At 40.9% G+C, this 25,837-nt stretch overlaps 1 long non-coding RNA gene and 1 pseudogene across 13 annotated transcripts in view; both read right to left on the bottom strand.

Annotated features, from left to right (window-relative positions):
- Positions 1 to 25,837, bottom strand: part of LOC148001994 (uncharacterized) — a 741,081-nt pseudogene that overhangs the window by 447,743 nt on the left and 267,501 nt on the right. The window lies entirely within an intron of this gene.
- LOC108348331 (uncharacterized) overlaps positions 1 to 25,837 on the bottom strand; it is an 84,826-nt gene that overhangs the window by 9,207 nt on the left and 49,782 nt on the right. For 5 of the 12 annotated variants that reach the window (XR_015634483.1, XR_015634484.1, XR_015634481.1 and 2 more), the window contains 3 exons: positions 24,585 to 24,716; positions 23,740 to 23,923; positions 7,173 to 22,103 (listed from right to left, as the gene is read on the bottom strand). This is a non-coding gene — a long non-coding RNA (uncharacterized LOC108348331). Of the gene's footprint in view, positions 1 to 1,372; positions 1,566 to 1,961; positions 2,043 to 2,562; positions 2,718 to 7,172; positions 22,104 to 23,739; positions 23,924 to 24,584; positions 24,717 to 25,837 lie in introns of those variants that run through there. The other 7 variants (XR_015634488.1, XR_015634486.1, XR_015634487.1 and 4 more) reach the window with 4 other exon arrangements.

The following is a 25,837-nucleotide window of genomic DNA, read 5'->3' as shown; positions in this document are numbered from 1 at the left end:
CACTCCAGCTCAAGGCTACCTACCTCCTTCTGGGAAACATTTCTAAACAGTTTTCTACTATGACTCTCCCTGTTTGAAGTTCAATGACAACTTCCTGTTGCTCCCTGCATCTAGGCTCTCAATTATACCTGTCTTCTCTGTGAAGTTGGAACCAATCAGAGCTGAGAATCTTAGCATGCTCTTCATCAATCAAATGAACATCAATCAAACTTCCCTCAAAAGATTACTGAAAGGCTTGGTGGGCTAACTGAGCCAAAGTATTTATCACAGGGCTGGCCTCTTAGGCTGTCTAAACTGGAGAGTTATCACTAAAGTATTAAAACTGTGTTATAAAACCTAAGTTGTGGTGTCTGTGTGTGTGTGTGTGTGTGTGTGTGTGTGTGTGTGTGTGTGTGACATAGATCATACATATATGCATACGTGAACATTTTAAGGATGAGGTGACACAGTGCCTATAACTGGTTCTTGCTTCCTTGTACTGGGTTTAGACCAGGCATCCAGACAAGTGCTCTACCATGATTACACTTCCAGCATCTGACTTCTAAATGGTTCATAGAAAAATATATATTAAAAAAATCACAAAATTAATAACTGGTAAATGAGATGAAACTGAAATAGTATTTGATTCTAATTTCTCACTTATTTGAATGTTTAAAAACAAAACAGTAGGGAAGAGGTAAACAAGCTTATATGGTTTCCTGCTTAAGTGTTAAACAGAACTTCTTTGTGCACACCCAGATTTTCATCTTTCTTCTGAGGATTAAAACACAGACACACCCAACTTGAGTGAGAACAGGACAGCTTGTCACCATGGTAGCACTCTCACAGGTGGCTTGCAAGGTTTCCCATTTTACTCAGGACTTCCTTCTCTTCAAACTTAAACTCCACCCCCACCCTCTTCAAACCTGCCTCTCCCCTGAACCCCTGCCTCTGGCTCTGGCTTGCCTGGATGCTGTTTTGTGATTATGCTGATGAGAAATATTTGAATGCAGCACTGGAATGCATAGTTTTTGTAAAATACAAATTGTAGTCTGCCTTGAAGCACATGAAGAAAACACAAGTCAAATTTCTCTTCACCTCAGGATCTGCTTTCTCAAGACAGCCCCATTTGATCATTTGATGTCTTTTTTTTTTTTTTTTTTTTTTCCGGAGCTGGGGACCGAACCCAGGGCCTTGCGCATGCTAGGCAAGCGCTCTACCACTGAGCTAAATCCCCAACCCCTTGATGTCTTTTAAAAATGGTTTCCCATCCACATTCAACAAGCTTTATTTCTTTTTTGTGCATTTTAAAAGCACATTTTTTTAATCTTTTAAAGATTTATTTTAAGGGCGTGTGTGTGCTTGGTGCATGTGTAAGTGTGTATGCACTCACATGTCCACACGTGCACTCATTGGTAAATCAAGGGTGGTAGATTCCGTGGAACTGGAGTTACAGCCAGTTGTGAGCCACCAAGGTGGGTGCTGGGAATTGAAATCAGGTCCTCTTCCATAACAATACGTGCTCTTCATGACTGAGCCATCTCTGCACTCCATATTCTCTGATCTTGCTACATTGAATGGGACTTCTACAACAATGAAAAAAATTGGTTGAGAAAAATCCTTAAGTTACTCCTGGTTCCCCGTTAAACTTTGTTTCCATTTATTTACTGATTGGTTGATTGATTGATTGTGCAGATACACATCACAGGTCATGGGCAGCCAGATGGTCAATCTTGGCAGCATGTGCTGCCAACAACCACCCCATTTTCTTTTCCCCTTAGAAATCACATTCTCAGAATTAAGTCCTGTGTCTTTGGACAGTCCTTGCCAAGATGAGCTCTCATCCGTTGCATTTTATCCTCAGTTAGATTTTTTTAATTCCTTAAAGTAAGGACTCTCCCTTCTGCTATATTTTTTGATGACTTAGTCACTGCATTTTTACTGTTTGTGCTTATTGGATGAAAGGGTTAATTAAAAATTACCTTTTCCAGGAAATGGATTCAATTTTTCTGCAGATCAGTCTGGGTGTGCTAGAAGTCCTCGTGATTGTTCTGGAATCATTGCTGTTGGAGGCCAATGCAACAAAAGGAATGTTCTTATTCACACAGCTTTGGGAACAGTAGGCTTGCTGTGGCTGATGATTCGGCAAGTGCTTTACTATAGATTTCCCAATTGAAGATGCACCTGAGAAGCAGGCACCATCCCTGTAGGCTTAAATGACTTCTCACCACCTAGGAACAGGTCCCACCTTAAATTCCTACCTGAGCCAAGTGCATATTCATTTATACAGTTGAAGGCCAGAGTTCACATAAGCCATGCCTTTAGGAAAGACCTACTGAGGCCATGCTAGGCCATAATGAATTTTCCTCAGGGACCTGTAAAGTACTGATTGCCGAATAAGTTCATGCAACATTTAATGGTTACTCTGTACCAATCCCTATGGTATTGGTGACAATAAAATCATGAAGGCTACAACCCTTCCTGGCAAAGACTTTATATTCATGGCTTATGTTTGTGAATGATTTTAAAATTTAATTTCAATAACCTCTATTTTTATTGCATATCATTTTACAATGTGCTTACATTTTCAATGTCCTTATATCCTGACAAATCCAACCAGGCCTGAAGATGTAAGTTAAAGGCACATCTAATCCAGATGCTGATCAGCGTAGCCTGTCTTTCCTTCTTCAGGGGTTCTTCTTTTTCCTACTCATTAATCCCTGTTTCAACCCCTAACACTAGAAAGGAGAGAAACACGGAGAGAGGAGAGAGAGAAATTAGGAAAATCTCTGCATCTAAATTGTTTCTTCTTGACCATGCTACTAAAAAACTTCAACCAACCTCATTAAATGAACAACAGCCACCCTCCCCGCCTAAAGGAGCTCTAGCATTTCTATACCCTCTGAAAACTTCCTAGAATTCCAAACATTACACAATTGTAGAAACTATCTACAGCAGGTAAAACCTTGCCTCTGCTAGAGCATGAGGCAAATCATAGTCAGCTGCTGTGGACAGTCCAAAGAGGTTCCACATCCCCACAACTGGAATTAAAATACAAACATAGTCTTATAATATTCCTGTTTTTAAAAAAGAAAACAAAACTGTCACTACAGATCACCATAGCTTATACAACAGTCTACTGTAGAATATCAGTTGCTTATCCTGGTGGTGCCACGGGTGACTGTGAGCTGCCCTACCAACTGCCCAGCACTGGGAGAGAAGAGAGAAGAGCTCTGGGAGAGAAGATTTCATGTTATGAGTCAGAGAAAGTATCATCAGGAATCAAAGTTCAAAGCACAAGATGTATGGAGATCATTTCATTTCTGCTTTGTCTTGTTGAAATGATATTCCATGAACTATCTGAGGTTGTTGTCAAGTGTTCACAACTGAAAGGCACGAAGCAACAGTAAATTTTACCTTTGCTAAAATGCATTGAATCAGTCATAATGGAAGTGAGTCTTTCTAAAGAGCTTCCACAGTATGTCTATTCTGTTTCCTTTATTCCTACAAAAGATAAATGCTGTGACTTTATTAAATAGAGTGTGCTCAGTGTAAGATAAGTAATCCGTAACCCTTGGCTCACTGTGATTCACACAATCCAATGAATTAGGCAGCGGCAGCCATGAAAACTGAATGCATAGCCCCCAGGTTACTGTGAATGGAACCAAGTAATATAACCTGAGTAAACTGATGGTTGCAAATTTCATAAGGACGTGAAGGCCCACTCCCACTTCTTTATAACAGTCTTGTGAAATGCTCTCACCTAAACATCAAAAGGTCGGGATCCACTGGGCTGAAGAAAATGCAACCTGGTTTGTTTATCCAATGCTTCAGGAACAAAACTCTACAAGATTCCCAAGGTGGGTTTGGTGTCCATTAACTGGCTGCTCTTAGCCACCTTGTTCTCCAAAGGCCATGTGGTTTAGGATGCGGTAGGGTAGACCATGAGCTGCATGTTACTTAAACATTATCTCAGAGGTTGTGGAGTTGACAACTGGAAATCTGTAGGGCAAACCATCAGGCTGATTTCTTCTCCAGGAAGGCGTGGTTTGGCTGTTAGTGTTAGCTGAGGACCAGCCAGATTTCAAGATGATTTTTCAACACTTAAAGTGACCTGATGTGTACATCTAGGAAAGACCCTCACAGCAAGACTTAGATGAATATCTGGGTATTATAGCCTACCCAAGTCAACAGATAAAATATACTGGATACAGCTACTTCAGGAACTGTGAGCTAAAACAAACCCTTCCTCCTCTAAGCTGCTTTCGCCAGTCTATTTTATAATAGAACAGGTATAAAACTAAAGCAATGAGTTTTAACCAGCTTACATCTTATTTAATTTAATCAGGTTAAAATCTTACATATGATGTCAAAGGACATCATAAAGAAAGTAAAAAGAAAATTGAAGGATAATATGCCTAAATTAAACATCTGGTAAGAAAATTGCATTCAGAATGTGTAAAGAATACATACCCCTTGATTTGACAAGATAACCCTGTTTTAAAATAGAAACTACCGTATGAAAATATGATCAACATTATTATTCATCAAGGAGAGGTAAATCAAAATCACAGTGAGATACGATCTCATCCCTGCCAAGGTGGCTGAGATAGAAACACAGACAATAACCGGTATTGGCAAGGATGTGGAGAAATAAAGTCCCATGAATTACTCAGAGATCCGTAAAGCGAAACAGTGATTTTGGAAAATGGTTTTTCCAATTTCCAAAACATCGAAATATAAGTTCACCCTGCAAATCACTTCCCCAAATCAAAACCACACACACACACACACACACACACACACACACACACACACACACACACACACACACACAACTTATAAAAGTTTTTACTTACCATACTTCATAATAGCTAACCAGTGGAAACAGCCCAAAGGTTCGAAAGATGAATGGTAAAATGTGGTATACATGCAGTGTGGTAATAAGCAATGAAGTATAAACTAAACCATGGATGGACATTAACATGTCTGTGCTAAGATGCCGTCACAGTATATGATTGCATTTACATGAGAAATCCATGATGAAAACATCTTTAAAGACCAGAAGTGGGTTGGTATATCAGGGGCTGTAGGGATGTGGACTGATACTGCTAAGAGGTATGGGCTTTCTTTGGGAAAGATGAAAGTCTTTGAAATCAGTATTGAGCACATGGCTGTGAAAGAACTAATACCCACTGAATGGCTTATAAGAACAAATTTTGTAGACATGAATTATGACTCAAATCTGTTTGGGAAAAAATGAAGTCTGCATCCTGCTGCAGCTTTATTTTTGTGATGGTTTTCAAAAACGTCAGAAATCCACAAAATTTGAGATTTAAAGTTATTTATCTTTTCTTGAGACACATCTGCTCCTAACAGTTACCCTTTGGTTGGTTGAACGAAGACTTTGAACATCTCTACCTTCAGGCGAGGCAATACTTTGTGGCTAGGCAGACACTGGACAAAACTGCCTGTTTCATCTCCAGACTGATACTGTCCAGAAAAGGACAAATTATGCAGAGGGGTTGACTGATAAGCCCTGCTGACAAGATGGGGTGATCAGCCCTTTCGAATCTGCATTTCAACAGTTGGTCAGTTGATTTTGGGCCAGAAGGCTGAAGACTTGAGCTCACATGTTGCGAACAGGGGCCTGTGCTAGTGGAGATTTGTCTCTACAACCTCTCAGTTGTGGAAGCCGTGTGAGGCTTCCTATGTGTATAGCTATTTGGTCGTTCTGAGATTTCTGACAGGGTTGAAGACTGACTATAGACTCATAGCCTGTCAGGCTGTTTAACTCTGAATGTGCATACTTTATTGGATGGTTATCAGATAGTATACAAGCTATCCAAGATATAATATAGATTGTAAGCCTTTCTGAAGCTGGAATGGAAAACCAAAAGTTCTGTTAAACTGATAGAGTGTATATGTATATTTGTGTGTGTGCATATGTGTGTGTCTGTATGTGTGTGTGTGTCTATATATATATATATATATATATATATATATATATATATATTGCAACCAAAAGTAGATAAGATTTATGAGGCTAAGGAGTGCATGAGGACAGGAGCCTGCTATAGAGATCTACTGGGAGGCACACACAAATCATGTCAATTACAGAGGCGAATGCTAGCAATAAATCTTTGAGGTGAGAACTGGACCCAATATGGAGGAATTAGAGAAAGGGTTAAAAGAGCTGAAGGGACTTGCAACCCCATAAGAACAACAATGCCAACCAACCAGAGCTCCCAGGGATTTAACCACTACCCAAGGACTATACATGTACCGACCCATGATACAAATGCTTATGTAGTAAAGCATGGTCTTATTGTGCACAAATAGGAGAAATGATTGGTCTTGTTTAGGTTGAACCCCCAGTGTAGGGGAATGTCAGAGGTAGGGAAAGGGGGTCAATGGGAAGGGAACACGTTATAGAAGAAGGGGAGTGCCTGGTATAAGGGGACTTATTTCTGGGAAAACAGGAAAGTGAATGAAATTGAATAACATTTCAAATGGAAATGAAAAAATATCCAAGAACAAAACAAAACAACAAAATAAAACAAAAAACAAAAATCGCATTTACAGCTTTAAAAAAAAAAGCCACAATCAGGAAACATAGAATTCTATGACTTTGGATTTCTTCAAATAATTTCGGGATCCAGTTCAGATCTGGGTCCAGGCTGGACCAATTAGGTTCCTGCCTATGTATCCGGAGGCACTGTCCAGTTTCCTCTTGGGCCAGGAATGTGGGCAGAGGTGGGCAGAAGTGGCGTTCTGTCCTGTGGTAAGGATCGTCCAAACTTCTGGGTGTTCTGCTCTCTCCAAAACAAAATTTGGGTGCTGGATTCCTGATTGCTTTTAATCTCCCTTATCCCATGTTTTTATTTCCTGGGAAATATTACAGAAAACCTGATGTATATCCCATTAATTTATTCAACACTGTCATCCACAAAAGAGCATAATTAAGTGGTACCTAAATATTTGACAACAAGGATTGCATGATGAACATGGTATTCACAGAGTTGGCAACACAGTCTACAGAGAAAGAATAATTGCCTTTGTATCTCAGTCTGACTGAGAAGTAATTATGATGCCCAGTTCCCATGAGAATGCAGAGATCCATCCCTCTCTGACAGCTGTGGGACTTCAGATGGTGACACCACACCTCAATAAAGGAGGTTCTTAAGAGTGAAGAGTTTGAGATCACTGTTTTATTTAAGAGAATACATCCAATATACTCAATTGTAACCAGATGCACATAGGAAATGTATACAGTTTATATCCTTATCAAAATAGTGAATCAACTGCAAGAATAAAACAAAAACAAATAAATAACAAACTTTCAAATGAATACAAGAAAAACCAAAGAACCAAAATAATCAAAACTCCAACCAAAATCTAAACAGAGGAATTGTGCTAAACATTCTTTTGCTGCTCATTTTGCAGAACAGACTTATAGCCTGTGGTTGACCTTGGAACGTAGTAGACAAGCAGTTACTGATGGTAATAATCTTTTCAAGTGGAATGTAAGAAGGTCTCTTCTGTTGGAGTGGGGTATGAAGGACAAGGCCATCCAATACCGAGTATAAAATACATTACAGTCTTGGTCTCAACGTATTTCCAAGGTTCTGGACTGATCTCCTTGAAATTCTTCTGGATGACCTATCAGGACAAGTACAAAATTGGATAGGTAGACTCTTCCTAGATGCCCACCATCTCTTAATTGATGTGCATCAGGTCTTCTCAGAGTCCCTCCAAATGTGCACTCTTTCTGGGGAGAGGTGAGATGAAAGGACAGTCTATTCAATCCAAAGAAATCAAACTAAAGGAGGAAAATGCAGGCCACTATTGCGATGGATAGTAGGGATGAGATGCAATAGTGGTGTATTTGCTGTGGACATTTAGTACTACTCCTATAGCACTTCTCTCCAAGGGAGAACTTGTCCTGGTCTGTACCATGTTTGACTTTCTGCTGGAGAATTTCAGACCTAGCAGAGCAAGGGAAAAGGGGGTTACTGAGGGATTGTCTATTCAGCTCTCCCTAAAACAGCAGCTCTATTCAGTTGGACAATCCAGCATGACCTGTCAGCTGAGGTCATTCCCTGCATCCCCAAGTGTCATAGAGTACCTGGGCTTGGATTTATATCTCAGCTTTTAAAAACTGCTAGAAACTGGACTGTGAACTATACACTGTACTAGTATTAAAAGAAAAATTAGCATATTTTTCAAAGGTCCAGGTATATTATGTTGAATAATAACACTGTAACTATGTCTGAACCTGAGTTCAAGAGAGATATGACCAACCTAGAATACAGTTTGCATGCATTAGAGAGAACCTGACTAGAATTGAAGTGAAGATTACGATTATTTTGGCAGTGAAGGAACCTGCGTACATCCCATTTGTAACCGCTCTATCTGCAAATACACAGGAAAACCATCTCACATCAAATCCATGGGCACTGCATAGATCCTGTTATCACTGAGAATGTTCTCCATGCATATCTTCCAAGCATACACATGGAACATTAAAGGTGATTGTGATGAAGAAACATAACAGCACACCTGTAAGACTATCATTATTGTAATGCAATTTGTCAGAGGACAGAGGAGAAAATATCCCCAGATCTTATCAGAGAGTTCACAGGAAGAAAGAAGTACAAAATACGAAGAAATCCTGAGGATCATACATATTGTTCCATGAACAAAATTCACATAAACTGTTCCAGAATAATACTCTGAGTAGTTCTTTAGCTGCCTGAGGGTGAAAACCATGTCAGTGGTCAGCCACCCAAAAAGGATAGTTGTATAGGGACAGGAAATCCAATTGGCTACTTTCTGCCAGCCTGTGTTCCTACCTGATCTCAAAGATATCTGAATGCTTCTGCATTGTTTCTCCCAAGTCACTTTCCTGGGTGATCAGTTCTTTCTGCTTCAGAGTGTCCTGCATTCTTTCCTCTAATCCTTCCTTATTCTGGTCATCAGATGAGTGTACTGTCAATGGAACCATGCATGCATGTGTGCACACACAAACACATGCACAGACACACTAATACCAACTCTCAAACACACAAGACAGTTGTGTTCACACAATATAAGCATAGTACAATGCAGTCAAGTGTTTACTGTCCCAGTTAATCTTTAATGTAATGATTCCCCAGGATACTCTGGAAGCATAAAAACAAATATTGAGTGGGATATGTACATAGCGGCCGTAGCCTATACACAGCTCAGTCAGTGATGTATTGTCATCTCGTAAAATGACATAGAATTCAGGTTCTTGCATATTGCCCAATCTGGCTTATCAAGTTCCCAAGGCTGTGTAGAGCAGGTTGTTTCCCAGCAAAGAATCATATATTCGTGGTGGACTAGACTTTTGTTTTTGTTCACTGTTTCAGACTTTCCCCAAAGTGTGCAGCTTCTTTTAATAGGAGCTCTCATTACCACAGCCTGACTGACTTCATGCCCAAAGCTATGCCCCCAGAATCATAGGAAATCTCCATATCCAGAATCCAAATGAACAATTTTTCTCCCTATAATGTGATTGTGTCACAGATATTTGGGTTAAGTAAGTAAATGCTTACATGGATTTTCTTACACTGAATCATAATCCATTGAAGGGCTCCAACCTATGTTGCATTTTCCCTCCGTGGCTGACGGACATCTGGAGAGTTTCTCCTTCAGGGCTACACTAGGGATCACTACAACCCTGATGTGCCCTAGTTGCAATGGCAACACCTCCTCCTTGACGTGGAATCTCTGTGTCAACTAAAACTTCTGTTCCACTTTATGAACATGGCTTCTCATAGGCCTACCTGTTCTTACACTCCCAGACCCATCTGAAGGTCCTCATTTCTCCTAACCCCATTGAGGCTGAACTTTACTCAGAAAAAATGATTTTGATTAACAGCACTTGCAGAATGCTACACAGATAACATAGGGGAGTGCTTTAGATTATTTGTGCACCTAAAGGGGCTCCTGAAACTGCCCTGTTCTTGTACCATAGCATAGCTATGGAACTTTTGCTGGATGACGATACAACTCCAAGCAACTCAAATTCTCAATGAATAAAGTCCAAGCCAAACTCCCAGCTGAAGTTGTAACTGTGCCAAGATAGCTGGAAAGAAATGGTAACAGGCAATTTGGAAACCAACCTTGGAGAAGACACAGTGAGTGACATAAACTTCCAGTCACCTTTCACAATTAGTGAAGAAAAGAGAAGCAACGTAAACTCATGGACTTTAAAGAGAAGTCTTGCCCTTACCTCCCTGTATTCCATTCCTTTGACGTGCTCCAAAGGATTTCAATACAGATCAGTAGTTTTGCCCCTAATCACTTGAAAATCTAAATTTACAGGTGTTTTTGTGCCATTTCGGGGGGGTTGCTTTCTAAAGGACTTTATTGTCCTACTTCTATACCATAATAAAAAGGGACCTGCAAGTTCCAGGACTGTACCATTTGTTAACACTGTGAAACACAACTCACTTGAACATATTTTCCACCCTCCCCCAGACTTCACAAGATAAACATGTTACAATTTTTTGAAAACTGAATAAATTGCTAACTTAAGGGTCCTTTTGCTGTACAGAGCTAGATGGAGATGTCAAATGATTAGGTAGCTGCATTTCATGTTTCATGGATGTAAAGTGAACACTTAGAGTACTTTTCTCATTAAACGTGGAAATAGAGGGAAACACACGTTCACTACTGCTCAAACACACAAACATGAACAAGCATTCACACACTTACACACGCACACACAAACACACAAACACAAACACACACACATCCACACACACTGACAAATGAAAACTTTGCTTTTATGCAGCATATTTCTGTTGAGTGAGGAATTAGTGGGAGCTACGCTGTGTACAAGTCTTTTAGACTCAAGCAGGCTGTGCTGCCCTGGCCTGTACTCATTTCCACTTCAGGAGACCTTTCTATGCAGATACTTGACTGGTCCTACAAGTAAGTTACATGTTCTGCGCAGATAGCCTAAACAACACAACATCAACTTCCCAAGAGAGAGATTTCTAGGAAAAGACTCCATCAAGCTCTATGTTGACTCTTCGTAGGCCCCTCACTAACACTACCCTGTTTCCTTCATAGAAGACTTTGAAAACATCAGAAGAAAACAGTGACTTATAGTCACTTACCAGGAACTTTTCATCACATTAGAGTTCAGGTGATATTAAAACAACCTCAATGGCAGTCAGAAAAAGGCTAGAGAAATAACCTACACTGACTTTTCTTAAATGCAGCACTGTGTAAAATATTGTGAGGGAATCTATTCCTAAAAGAATGCCATGCCCATGACATAGTCAGCAAAGCAATGTCAGCTGAGGGATGCACTACAGGATTCCATGCATGATTGTCAGCGCCAGCACCAACACAGTACCGAAAATTGGGCGAAAGCCTACGGGATGAAAGAAACACACATACACACACACAGGTTATCGTGTCAAGCCAGGAGAGGAAGAGAGAGGAAGAGAGATAGAGATAGAGAGAGAGACAGAGACAGAGGAAGAGTGGAAGAGCGAGAGTGAGGAAGAAGAGTGAGAATCTCCTGTAGCTTTATTCACCACTTATATACCCAAGTCTCCAGGTAGAAAATAACTGGGAAGCACAGTGGGAAACCCTGGCTCATGACTACCTGGCTCGTGACTTCGGTAACAAAAGACTGACTAGGAGACCTGAATTAATTAGGGAGAAATCCAAGAAGATCAGCCTAAATCTCAAGGATAAAGGCTGAGGAAGCAAAAGGCAGAAGTAAATTGACCACCACCCAGGTGTGGTCCAGGTGTGTCAGTTCCACATGCATCAGCCGGGCTCAGCAGAGGTCATGCAGTGGAGACACCGGGTGTTTACTACTTGGTCTTTTCTTCCTGTGTCATAAACACATGGGAGAGGCCTCTGTCCAACAATCCCATGACTTTTACTGTGGCCAAGCAGTTACAAAGCAGCCAGGCCCAAATCCAATATGGCTCACTGCATCTCCCCCGTTACTCTTTTATAAAAGACCATTAGGTGGAAGTAGTGGTCTGAGAGAGATCAGACATGCCTCACAGAGTGCCCAGCTCGGCCATGGCGAGCCACTCTTGCAGTTAGGACTGCAACCCAATGGCTATGAATGAACTTATGCTGTAACACACCGTTCTGGGCTATACGTGTGTGTTTATTGGGGGAGAAACTGGGCAGAGGAGCATTTGACTGGCCCGTACATTTAAACGGGATGTAGCCACCTCTGTCTTAGGATCGACCTCTCAAACCCCAGCCTTATCCGTCATAGGATCACCTTGTCACCCCCAAGGTTCCTGTCTTAGATTGGTCAAGGGTCAGAGGAAGTTGCCCGTCCCTGAGGATAGCTACAGTGGATCATCCTCTCATTCCTCTTACTTTACCCCAGGGGCGAAAGAGCAGGGGCCAGATGGCATTAATTTAAGAGATTGTGGAAGTTGAGCCTCTCCCGATAAGTAGTGGGCACCTCATCTGGTTCTCCTCAGCTGCTACCACCAAGGGCCGTAGTCAAGCTGCTCCTATAATAAAATTTAGAATTCCCAATTGTTAGCAACTACTCCAGAAAGTTCACCCACTGTGCTTGCCTAACAATAGATTGGGGGAGGGTAACTCCAGACACTGCAGACACAATGGCTGCAGCAGTAATGGCTGCTACAATAGCAGCGAAAATGCCAAGGTCTTTCCCAGGACAGTTCAGGATCGGTCATTCTTCTCTGGAACAACCAGCAGACAATGGAACCATTTCTGAGATCTGCACAACCAGGGCAGAGTTCCCCAGTCCACAGCAGCTTCACACAGATGGCATTCCTGTGAAGCTACAGACTGCAAGATAACAACACCAGTCAAGGCAGCAAGAGTCACCAGGGGAATGAGGGGGCAGGGGTAACAGCTGGAGTCCAGTCTTCTCCAGCAATCAGCAGTGCACAGAGGGTTGGAGCGCAGGCCGCAGTGGGACGGGACACAATGACTGCAGCAACGCCAGAATTTCTGTGATGACAAAAGATGAGGGGGAATCCTCCGTCTTCCTCTAAGGGCACAGGAATGACTCCAGGAACCCGAACCATGAGAGCTGAATCTTCATGCTCCCAGGATCAGCATGTCTCACCAGCCACTCAGGCAGCTGGCACACTCCTGTAGCATCCTGTAGAAAAAACACAAAGATTCCCTCTTCCCCATATAAAATACCTGGACAGGATCATGCCAATATGTGGATCTTTCTATTTCACCTAGGCAGAAGTATGCCTAGTTGTAGGGTGCCATAAACCTTGGCATTCAAATTTTAAAATTGAAATAAAAAGAGTATTATTTAGCATACAGGGATAACTCCCCCTTTTTATTTATTGAAATTTTGTTAAAATATTATTTATTAAGATAAGTCCTCGAGGATTAAATTGAGGACGCTGAGTATTTATAACTTGACTTGTTTACCAAATTATTGTTTTGGTGATATAAAGAATGAGATTTTTTGACTAATTGTTTCTATGTAAGGCCTATAATCTGCCTGGTATCATTGTCCTCCCTTGCTAAGGGGTCCAGGCAATCCAGTTTGAGTTCTTAAATGGCCTATAAAGGAACAGTACTTAGTGCTCTTAACCACTTAGCCATCTCTCCAGCCCCTCACCAGCTTTATTTGCCTAAACATAAGCATTAATTAGAAATGTCAAATCCTGTAAACAAGGTCCAGATTTAGCCTTATTTAGAAATCCCTGAGTTGGCAGGGTGAGGCTGGGCATTGAAAGTAAGCAAATGGAGTCTTCCTCTTTTCGTGAGGGTGTGTTATCAACTCCATTACCATTTTCAAAGAGCTGGGTCTATGGTTTTGTTTAGTTCTCTGAGCCAGAGCACTGAAAGGACAGTGAGTTGTCAGACAATTTACACTGAAATCATCACTCACTGATTTCATGTAGAAAACTTGCCTCTAGCAAAGTATTAAGTAATTGAAATCAATTGTAAACCACAAGCCACACATTGGCTATCTGTATATGAATTGAAAGCTTGATTTTTTAACATTTAAAAACAGTGGCTACAGGACATAATCTAATAATCTGTGCTGAAGCAGCAGAAACTCAAGAGAATAAGCAAGTGATCCAATCATAAATGTAGCCTTTTCATTAGATGAAACACCTATAAATACAGTAAGCGCATTTTCTTTAGGTAGTGGCTTAGTCCCTGGAAGCTCTGGTTGCTTGGCATTGTTGTACTTTTGGGGTCTCGAGCCCCTTCAAGCTCTTCCAGTTCTTTCTCTGATTCCTTCAATAGGGGACCTATTCTCAGTTCAGTGGTTTGCTGCTGGCATTCGCCTCTGTATTTGCTGTATTCTGGCTGTGTCTCTCAGGAGCGATCTACATCCGGCTCCTGTCGGTCTGCACTTCTTTGCTTCATCCATCTTGTCTAATTGGGTGGCTGTATATGTATGGACCACATGTGGGGCAAGCTCTGAATGGGTGTTCCTTCAGTCTCTGTTTTAATCTTTGCCTCTCCCTTCCCTGACAAGGGTATTCTTTTTCCTCATTTAAAGAAGGAGTGAAGCATTCACATTTTGATCATCCGTCTTGAGTTTCGTTTGTTCTAGGGATCTAGGGTAATTCAAGCATTTGGGCTAATAGCCACTTATCAATGAGTGCATATCATGTATGTCTTTCTGTGATTGGGTTAGCTCACTCAGGATGATATTTTCCAGTTCCAACCATTTGCCTACGAATTTCATAAAGTCGTTGTTTTTGATAGCTGAGTAATATTCCATTGTGTAGATGTACCACATTTTCTGTATCCATTCCTCTGTTGAAGGGCATCTGGGTTCTTTCCAGCTTCTGGCTATTATAAATAAGGCTGCGATGAACATAGTAGAGCACGTGTCTCTTTTATATGTTGAGGCATCTTTTGGGTATATGCCCAAGAGAGGTATAGCTGGATCCTCAGGCAATTCAATGTCCAATTTTCTGAGGAACCTCCAGACTGATTTCCAGAATGGTTTTACCAGTCCGCAATCCCACCAACAATGGAGGAGTGTTCCTCTTTCTCCACATCCTCGCCAGCATCTGCTGTCACCTGAGTTTTTGATCTTAGCCAATCGCACTGGTGTGAGGTGAAATCTCAGGGTTGTTTTGATTTGCATTTCCCTTATGACTAAAGATGTTGAACATTTCTTTAGGTGTTTCTCAGCCATTCGGCATTCCTCAGCTGTGAATTCTTTGTTTAGCTCTGAACCCCATTTTTTAATAGGGTTATTTGTCTCCCTGCGGTCTAACTTCTTGAGTTCTTTGTATATTTTGGATATAAGGCCTCTATCTGTTGTAGGATTGGTAAAGATCTTTTCCCAATCTGTTGGTTGCCGTTTTGTCCTAACCACAGTGTCCTTTGCCTTACAGAAGCTTTGCAGTTTTATGAGATCCCACTTGTCGATTCTTGATCTTAGAGCATAAGCCATTGGTGTTTTGTTCAGGAAATTTTTTCCAGTGCCCATGTGTTCCAGATGTTTCCCTAGTTTTTCTTCTATTAGTTTGAGTGTGTCTGGTTTGATGTGGAGGTCCTTGATGCACTTGGACTTAAGCTTTGTACAGGGTGATAAGCATGGATCGATCTGCATTCTTCTACATGTTGCCCTCCAGTTGAACCAGCACCATTTGCTGAAAATGCTATCTTTTTTCCATTGGATGGTTTTGGCTCTTTTGTCAAAAATCAAGTGACCATAGGTGTGTGGGTTCATTTCTGCATCTTCAATTCTATTCCATTGGTCTATCTGTCTGTCCCTGTACCAATACCATGCAGTTTTTATCACTATTGCTCTGTAATACTGCTTGAGTTCAGGGATAGTGATTCCCCCTGAAGTCCTTTTATTGTTGAGGATAGCTTTAGCTATCCTGGGTTTTTTGTTATTCCAGATGAATTTGCAAATTTTTCTGTCTAAATCTTTGAAGAATTGGATTGGTATTTTGATGGGGATTGCATTGAATCTGTAGATTGCTTTTGGTAAAATGGCCATTTTTACTATATTAATCCTGCCAATCCATGAGCATGGGAGATCTTTCCATCTTCTGAGGTCTTCTTCAATTTCTTTCCTCAGTGTCTTGAAGTTCTTATTGTACAGATCTTTTACTTGCTTGGTTAAAGTCACACCGAGGTACTTTATATTATTTGGGTCTATTATGAAGGGTGTCGTTTCCCTAATTTCTTTCTCGGCTTGTTTCTCTTTTGTATAGAGGAAGGCAACTGATTTATTTGAGTTAATTTTATACCCAGCCACTTTGCTGAAGTTGTTTATCAGCTTTAGTAGTTCTCTGCTGGAACTTTTGGGATCACTTAAATATACTATCATGTCATCTGCAAATAGTGATATTTTGACCTCTTCTTTTCCAATCTGTATCCCTTTGATCTCCTTTTGTTGTCTGATTTCTCTGGCTAGAACTTCAAGAACTATATTGAATAAGTAGGGAGAGAGTGGGCAGCCTTGTCTAGTCCCTGATTTTAGTGGGATTGCTTCAAGTTTCTCTCCATTTAGTTTAATGTTAGCAACTGGTTTGCTGTATATGGCTTTTACTATGTTTAGGTATGGGCCTTGAATTCCTATTCTTTCCAGGACTTTTATCATGAAGGGGTGTTGAATTTTGTCAAATGCTTTCTCAGCATCTATTGAAATGATCATGTGGTTCTGTTCTTTCAGTTTGTTTATATAATGGATCACGTTGATGGTTTTACGTATATTAAACCATCCCTGCATGCCTGGGATGAAGCCTACTTGATCATGGTGGATGATTGTTTTGATGTGCTCTTGAATTCGGTTTGCCAGAATTTTATTGAGTATTTTTGCGTCGATATTCATAAGGGAAATTGGTCTGAAGTTCTCTTTCTTTGTTGTGTCTTTGTGTGGTTTAGGTATAAGAGTAATTGTGGCTTCGTAGAAGGAATTCAGTATGGCTCCATCTGTTTCAATTTTGTGGAATAGTTTGGATAATATTGGTATGAGGTCTTCTATGAAGTTTTGATAGAATTCTGCACTAAACCCGTCTGGACCTGGGCTCTTTTTGGTTGGGAGACCTTTAATGACTGCTTCTATTTCCTTAGGAGTTATGGGGTTGTTTAACTGGTTTATCTGTTCCTGATTTAACTTCGATACCTGGTATCTGTCTAGGAAATTGTCGATTTCCTGAAGATTTTCAAATTTTGTTGAATATAGGTTTTTATAGTAAGATCTGATGATTTTTTGAATTTCCTCTGAATCTGTAGTTATGTCTCCCTTTTCATTTCTGATTTTGTTAATTTGGACGCACTCTCTGTGTCCTCTCGCTAGTCTGGCTAAGGGTTTATCTATCTTGTTGATTTTCTCAAAGAACCAACTTTTGGTTCTGTTGATTCTTTCTATGGTCCTTTTTGTTTCTACTTGGTTGATTTCAGCTCTGAGTTTAATTATTTCCTGCCTTCTACTCCTCCTGGGTGTATTTGCTTCTTTTTGTTCTAGAGCTTTTAGGTGTGCTGTCAAGCTGCTGACATATGCTCTTTCCTGTTTCTTTCTGCAGGCACTCAGCGCTATGAGTTTTCCTCTTAGCACAGCTTTCATTGTGTCCCATAAGTTTGGGTATGTTGTATCTTCATTTTCATTAAATTCTAAAAAGTTTTTAATTTCTTTCTTTATTTCTTCCTTGACCAGGTTATCATTGAGTAGAGCATTGTTCAATTTCCACGTATATGTGGGCATTCTTCCCTTATTGTTATTGAAGACCAGTTTTAGGCCGTGGTGGTCCGATAGCACGCATGGGATTATTTCTATCTTTCTGTACCTGTTGAGGCCCGTTTTTTGACCAATTATATGGTCAATTTTGGAGAAAGTGCCATGAGGAGCTGAGAAGAAGGTATATCCTTTTGCTTTAGGATAGAATGTTCTATAAATATCCGTTAAGTCCATTTGGCTCATGACTTCTCTTAGTCTGTCGACATCACTGTTTAATTTCTGTTTCCATGATCTGTCCATTGATGAGAGTGGGGTGTTGAAATCTCCCACTATTATTGAGTGAGGTGCAATGTGTGTTTTGAGCTTTAGTAAGGTTTCTTTTATGTATGTAGGTGCCCTTGTATTTGGGGCATAGATATTTAGGATTGAGAGTTCATCTTGGTGGATTTTTCCTTTGATGAATATGAAGTGTCCTTCCTTATCTTTTTTGATGACTTTTAGTTGGAAATTGATTTTATTTGATATTAGAATGGCTACTCCAGCTTGCTTCTTCTGACCATTTGCTTGGAAAATTGTTTTCCAGCCTTTCACTCTGAGGTAGTGTCTGTCTTTGTCTCTGAGGTGTGTTTCCTGTAGGCAGCAGAATGCAGGGTCCTCGTTGCGTATCCAGTTTGTTAATCTATGTCTTTTTATTGGGGAGTTGAGGCCATTGATATTGAGAGATATTAAGGAATAGTGATTATTGTTTCCCTTTATATTCATATTTGGATGTGAGGTTATGTTTGTGTGCTTTCATTCTCTTTGTTTTGTTGCCAAGACGATTAGTTTCTTGCTTCTTCTAGGGTATAGCTTGCCTCCTTATGTTGGGCTTTACCATTTATTATCCTTTGTAGTGCTGGATTTGTAGAAAGATATTGTGTAAATTTGGTTTTGTCATGGAATATCTTGGTTTCTCCATCAATGTTAATTGAGAGTTTTGCTGGATACAGTAACCTGGGCTGGCATTTGTGTTCTCTTAGGGTCTGTATGACATCAGTCCAGGATCTTCTGGCCTTCATAGTTTCTGGCGATAAGTCTGGTGTGATTCTGATAGGTCTCCCTTTATATGTTACTTGACCTTTTTCCCTTACTGCTTTTAATATTCTTTCTTTATTTTGTGCGTTTGGTGTTTTGACAATTATGTGACGGGAGGTGTTTCTTTTCTGGTCCAATCTATTTGGAGTTCTGTAGGCTTCTTGTATGTCTATGGGTATCTCTTTTTTTAAGTTAGGGAAGTTTTCTTCTATGATTTTGTTGAAGATATTTACTGGTCCTTTGAGCTGGGAGTCTTCACTCTCTTCTATACCTATTATCCTTAGGTTTGATCTTCTCATTGAGTCCTGGATTTCCTGTATGTTTTGGACCAGTAGCTTTTTCTGCTTTACATTATCTTTGACAGTTGAGTCGATCATTTCTATGGAATCTTCTGCTCCTGAGATTCTCTCTTCCATCTCTTGTATTCTGTTGGTGAAGCTTGTATCTACAGCTCCTTGTCTCTTCTTTTGGTTTTCTATATCCAGGGTTGTTTCCATGTGTTCTTTCTTGATTGCTTCTATTTCCATTTTTAATTCCTTCAACTGTTTGATTGTGTTTTCCTGGAATTCTTTCAGGGATTTTTGCGATTCCTCTCTGTAGGCTTCTACTTGTTTATTAATGTTTTCCTGTGTTTCCCTAAGTGTGTTCATGTCTTTCTTGAAGTCCTCCAGCATCATGATCAAATATGATTTTGAAACTAGATCTTGCTTTTCTGGTGTGTTTGAATATTCCATGTTTGTTTTGGTGGGAGAATTGGGCTCCGATGATGGCATGTAGTCTTGGTTTCTGTTGCTTGGGTTCCTGCGCTTGCCTCTCGCCATCAGATTATCTCTAGTGTTACTTTGTTCTGCTATTTCTGACAGTGGCTAGACTGTCCTATAAGCCTGTGTGTCAGGAGTGCTGTAGACCTGTTTTCCTCTCTTTCAGTCAGTTATGGGGACAGAGTGTTCTGCTTTCGGGCGTGTAGTTTTTCCTCTCTACAGGTCTTCAGCTGTTCCTGTGGGCCTGTGTCTTGAGTTCACCAGGCAGCTTTCTTGCAGCAGAAAATTTGGTCTTCCCTGTGGTCCTGAGGCTCAGGTTCGCTCGTGGGGTGCTGCCCAGGGGCTCTCTGCAGCGGCAGCAACCAGGAAGACCTGTGCCGCCCCTTCCGGGAGCTTCAGTGCACCAGATTTCCAGATGGTCTTTGGCTTTTTCCTCTGGCGTCCGAGATGTGTGTGCAGGGAGCAGTCTCTTCTGGTTTCCCAGGCTTGTCTGCCTCTCTGAAGGTTTAGCTCTCCCTCCCACGGGATTTGGGTGCAGAGAACTGTTTATCCGGTCTGTTTCTTTCCGGTTTCGGTGGTGTCTCAGGCAGGTGTCCTGCTGCTCCTGGGCCCTCCTCCACGGGAGCCCAGAGGCCTTATACAGTTTCCTCTTGGGCCAGCGATGTGGGCAGGGGTGAGCAGTGTTGTTGGTCTCTTCCGCTCTGCAGCCTCAGGAGTGCCCACCTCTGTTTTAAATATTCTTTTCTGGAGTAGTGTAACAGCTATTCCCCAAATATTAAAGCTCATTTTGAGAGCAAAGATTTGTAGTAAAAATTTCCATATACACTGAAAGATTTAAAGTTCTAACTTTTTACATTGAAGAAGCGACAAAATTACATAATACAAGGCTGTTAGCAATCCTCTAAATCTATCTTGAAATAGCGGTTGAAGTAAGCAAACAGGCTGTAATGCTCTCACAAGTTCTAAAACCTCATCAATCCTTCGTAAATCCTGTAACAATCTCTACCTGTTTGATTTTTTTCTCAATTATAAATAAGTTTGAGTTAGTCAATGTAACACTGGCAATCCTTAATCACAATCCTTAAATTCTCCTTGAAACACCAGAGCACAACCACAACTTTGGGAAGTCACCAGAGTTCTGAGTATGTGACTAGGCAGCTGTCCTTGGGGCAGTGGAATTAGCATTAAAATACAGATAACTTCAGGGCAAACCACAACTTTAGAAAGCAAAACTCAACCTCTAACAATCTAGTCTCCAAAATCCAGTCTCCAAAACACCGAGTCTATCCTTCATGCTACAAAGTTTGACTGCCAATTCCTACATATGAATGCACGATGGTGTGGTCTCCAATACCTCAACAAAGAGACATTGTCCTAAATTCTTTTAGAAGCCTGGTTTCTAGAATAAGCGTTCCATAAAAATATTTTCTCAATTTAGACCTATTTCCCTAGGTTGGCTCAGGCTGCATGTTGTGTAGAATGACTTTATCCAAATTACCAGCTTTATGTCAACTTTTTGGTACTGACATTATACCTTTTTAACCATATCCTATAACTTAAAAGCCAATAGTCCATAACCAAGGCATGTAGAGCATATTTATACATTTAAAACCAATAAGAAACAAAATTGAAGTGGCTACACATATCTTTAATATTTAGACCAAGCACCATTTTTACTTTTTCTAGCTGTACTATTAAGAGATGCACCTTGTCACCTGCTAAGAATAAGTCAGGGATTTTTCTAAGAGAAACAACCATCCGCTCCCTTAACATAGAAGCTGAGGAGCTGCTGGCGCCTTTAAGATCAGCTCATGTAGACGCTCACCCCCGGGCAGCTTCTCCAGCTGACCTATGCTCCTAGCTACAGGTGCAGGGCTCTAAAGGCCGATTGAAACTGCTCTTTATTCATTTTTTCCTTTTTGAAACGAGTTAAAACCAAATCAAGATGTGAACGATTGACAGATAAAGTTTTTACCATTTTTTCTTTTGAACATGAAACATAAAACATTTAAACAAGAGAAACAAAAACCACAGACATAAACTGACAGACATGGACAGCTTGGTACACCAAGGACAGACAATAGACATAAAGGGAAAAAACTAGATGGTGTCCCACCAAAGGGACACACATATCCTACCTATGGAACCCAGAACCAGAAATAAGCATTTCTCCAATAGGAGCCAGCAGAGAGGTAGGACGTCTCCTGCTTTCCCTCTGTTCCTAGGAGTGCTCTGAAAAGGTTTTTCTCCTTCTCCAAAGCAACCTCGGAGAGTCCGGGAGGACTGTTTTTCCCAAACCCATTCTCTCTCATGTCTAGGGTGTAAACTATCTCTAGTCAGGGTCCAAAGACTAAAATATAACTCTAACAGAACGCATATGCAAAAACACTTTACCGTTACCTTGTCCCTTTTTTATGACAAGATTTACTGAGGCTAGCCCAAATCATCCAGGCCTTTTCTGGCCCATCTTACCCCAATCCGTCCCTTCTCCTATGCCGGCCGTGCTCCAGGAACGTCCCGTAGGTGGTATCCCCTTTCTTCTCCGATCTCGGTGGGACCTCCATTTGTCGGCGCCAGCACTGACACTGTACCGAGAATCGGGCGAAAGCCTACGGGATGAAAGAAACACACATACACACACACAGGTTATCGTGTCAAGCCAGGAGAGGAAGAGAGAGGAAGATATATATATATATATATATATATATATATATATATATATATATATATATATATATATAAATATTAGAGACAGAGACAGAGACAGAGGAAGAGTTGAAGAGCGAGAGTGAGGAAGAAGAGTGAGAGTCTCCTGTAGCTTTATTCACCACTTATATACCCAAGTCTCCAGGTAGAAAATAACTGGGAAGCACAGTGGGAAACCCTGGCTCATGACTACCTGGCTCATGACTTCGGTAACAAAAGACCAACTAGGAGACCTGAATTAATTAGGGAGAAATCCGAGAAGACCAGCCTAAATCTCCAGGATAAAGGCTGAGGAAGCAAAAGGCAGAAGTAAATTGACCACCACCCAGGTGTGGTCCAGGTGTGTTAGTTCCACATGCATCAGCCGGGCTCAGCAGAGGTCATGCAGTGGAGACACCGGGTTTACTACTTGGTCTTTTCTTCCTGTGTCATAAACACATGGGAGAGGCCTCTGTCCAACAATCCCATGACTTTTACTGTGGCAGTTACAAAGCAGCCAGGCCCAAATCCAATATGGCTCACTACACATGATCATGGTGAAGCCAATGAGACACACCAGAATCTTCCAGGGGGATACCTCTATTCAGGTAAAGTGAAGGAATCTAATCCATATTTTTAAAATAGCTGGATGGTTTAAGGGTTTGTTGAGACAAATAAGAGAAGGGGCTCCTCCTGGAACAGGACAAGTGTTGCAAAGATTGCTTTCCGGCACAAAACAGAAAGCTTCATGTTTGTGGAGAGATCTAGCTCAAATGACTAAGGTAGAGAATGACTGGACAAAATCACATGTCATTAACTGGCCTCCCCACATGCCCCTGAAGATGCAGGTCCTCACAGCAATGCACCTTTCTTAGTGAGAATTGGGGGTATATATGAATAACTTTTTTCTTGATGTCACAACTCTAATGCCAACCCTCAGCCTTTGAGAAACCTTTTCCACATCCCTGCTCTTCTAACCAGCTTCAGGTTGTAAGGCCCAGATATGAACTCTCCAGGAGCCCTCAAATGAGATAGAAATGACAGGCTGCTCCTCAGACTCTGTCAGTTATCCAAGATCTATGAAGCATGAAGGCACCATCTTCATATACGGGGAAAAAGGGGGAGGAAGAACAAAATCACAATAAACACCATCTATTTGGCATTTCCACCATTCTCTCCTCCTTACAAACTACTTAATTCCTGGATTCTCACACGATCTCTGTTAAGAAAATGAGCTCTGGGCTTTTTCTTCATCCCTCAAAGCCCTGTGCAAGTCTAAAGAGAAGCTCCCACATAGCACCCTCCACACGTAATGACATGTAGTGTTGTGATGTGTGATCAACCTATCTTCCTAATAAACTGCAGATTCTCGAAGAGCAGGAGCATTTGCTTTACAAACATGCAGTTTCTTGAAAAAGGGCTATCTCCACAGAAAGCCTTGTAAATTTTCATATAAATGAACACTTGGATGCGACCTAGGTCAGTCAATAGACAGTTATAATGGTTTGTCAATGTTTATGGTGAACACGAGGACAACCTGACCCTGAGACCTAACCCTACCTGCTGTTGCTTGGCACTGTGGACACAGATGTTCATTCTGGACTCTTCACAGAACCCCTTTGCCTCCAAATAGGATGCTGGCAGTTCAGACTGCTCCACCAGCAGTTCTCTGTTCTCATTCAGCAAAATCTGTATATGGTTCTTCAATTGAGTTTGTTCACACAGGAGCTGGGAGTGCCTGATGCTGAACCAGAAACAAAAAATGGTAAATCCCAGCCAGCTTCTATGTACCTATCACTCTTGCCAGTACAATCATTACTTCAAGGATCCTCATCCCCAGATATCCCCAGAATAACAGTATACAAGTTAGCACCAATTACAGGAGGTCAAGTCCAGAATCCACATTCCACATGAATCAAAGTACTTCTGAAAATCCTGACACTAAGAGAGTTTATATGAATCAAGGAAGAAGAAATGGTCCATATGGGTGCTTATATGTCCATGGTATGCTAAAACCATCTTCACATAGTGGGGAAATCACCTCTGAGGGGTAATTGAAGACCCAATAGCTATACAATCTTTCCATGTGTTTCTCATGGATCACAGATCTTTAAATCTCCTGTCAGAGACCTAGAGGTTCACAGTTGATTGATATTCCCATCATGGTGCGAACCTCTTCTATGTAGAGGATCATTAATGTGGAAAACAATTGGAGGGTCTTAAACACTCTTCACAGGTAGGACAACTGAGTCCAAGAGCTACAAATCTAAGACCCTTGCCAGGAGGCAGGTTTCTTGTTAAGAGTCAGACACTACAGAACCAGAGCCCTGACTTTTGTTCAAAGTCATACAGGACAGAAGCATTCCCTGCCTAGTGCTGGGTTCTCATCTCTGTCAGTGACTCACCGGTAGGAACTGTTCACTCATATGAGCTCCTTGTACCTCTCCATAGCATCACTTATTGAGTTGGTTATCATTTGCAAAGCCATCATTCTCATCGCATGTTCAGATTGAAGTATTGGCAATTCAACATCCAGACTGTGTTAGGGCATGGCCCAAGGAACAAATAACCATTTGAACCCATGATTTCAGAATTAGGTGAAATGTAAAAAAAAAAAAAAAAAAAAATCCAATAAAAAATTCAAATTTAAGAAATGAGAGGAGAGAGAAGAATGCGAAAAACACAAAGACTGGAGTAAAAACACAACAGTGAGACTCCAACAACAATTCTTTCAAGGAAATATTTCCGCGCAAATCAGCAAACATTTATTTTGAAATAAGGACTCCTAAAAAGGCTATGGAGATGTGGTTCTGCAAAGACCCTCTGTACTGGAATGGGTGGAACCTGTGAAATGCCTGTTTGGGAACAACAAATGTTCAGAATTTGTTACCACAATCACCATTTCTAGGTCCGTTGATAGCTTAAAAAAAAAAAAAAAAAGAACAATAGAGTCAAAAAAATAATGAAGTTCAAATCAGTCAAAAAAGATTACGTGAAATCAGACTATTGACTGGATTACTTAAACCCAGTTTATACCACATACTTGCTCCTTTGAACCGGGTCCTATTTGTGCTGATTAAACTTATTCTCCTGAGCACAGGACAACAGAGCCAGGTTACCAATTCCAAGGAACTGACTTTCAAGAGTTGGCCAGGTAAGCATGAAGGCATTGACTAATTCTGTAAGAAGTTTCCTCCAGTCTGTGTCACAGCCTTGGGTCCAACAGATAATTATGATGAGATTTCTTTTGTTTGAAAACAGGGATTCTCAAACCTTGTTTCCTATTCTTACCTGAATTCCCAGAGGGCATAACTACTTTGACAGGGAAGAGGATTTGTAACCCCTCCTTCCCTCAGGAGAGTCCTATCTACCACCAAAGTAAATAGAAGATGCAAAGAGTTCTGTTGATCCATGTGGGCTTCCACACTATCATGACCTGCAAACTGTCCATCAGACAGATCCTTAGATCCCATCAAACTCCCCACACTCCCTGACCGTAAGCATAAAACCCACAAATACTTTCACATACATATATACCATCCCATATACAAACACAATTAGGATGCCAATTACATCAATGGAGGTGCCATAGAATCTGTGTATAATGAACAAAATCAGAGTAAAAGAGTGATGGCATACAGGAATCTCATTCCCTCAC

The sequence above is a fragment of the Rattus norvegicus genome, chromosome 12 (assembly GCF_021556685.1).
Source record: "Rattus norvegicus strain SHRSP/BbbUtx chromosome 12, alternate assembly SHRSP_T2T, whole genome shotgun sequence".
Taxonomy (NCBI): Eukaryota; Metazoa; Chordata; class Mammalia; order Rodentia; family Muridae; genus Rattus; species Rattus norvegicus.
The sequence above is the reverse complement of the archived record's forward strand: the minus strand, read 5'-3'. Positions and strand labels throughout refer to the sequence as shown.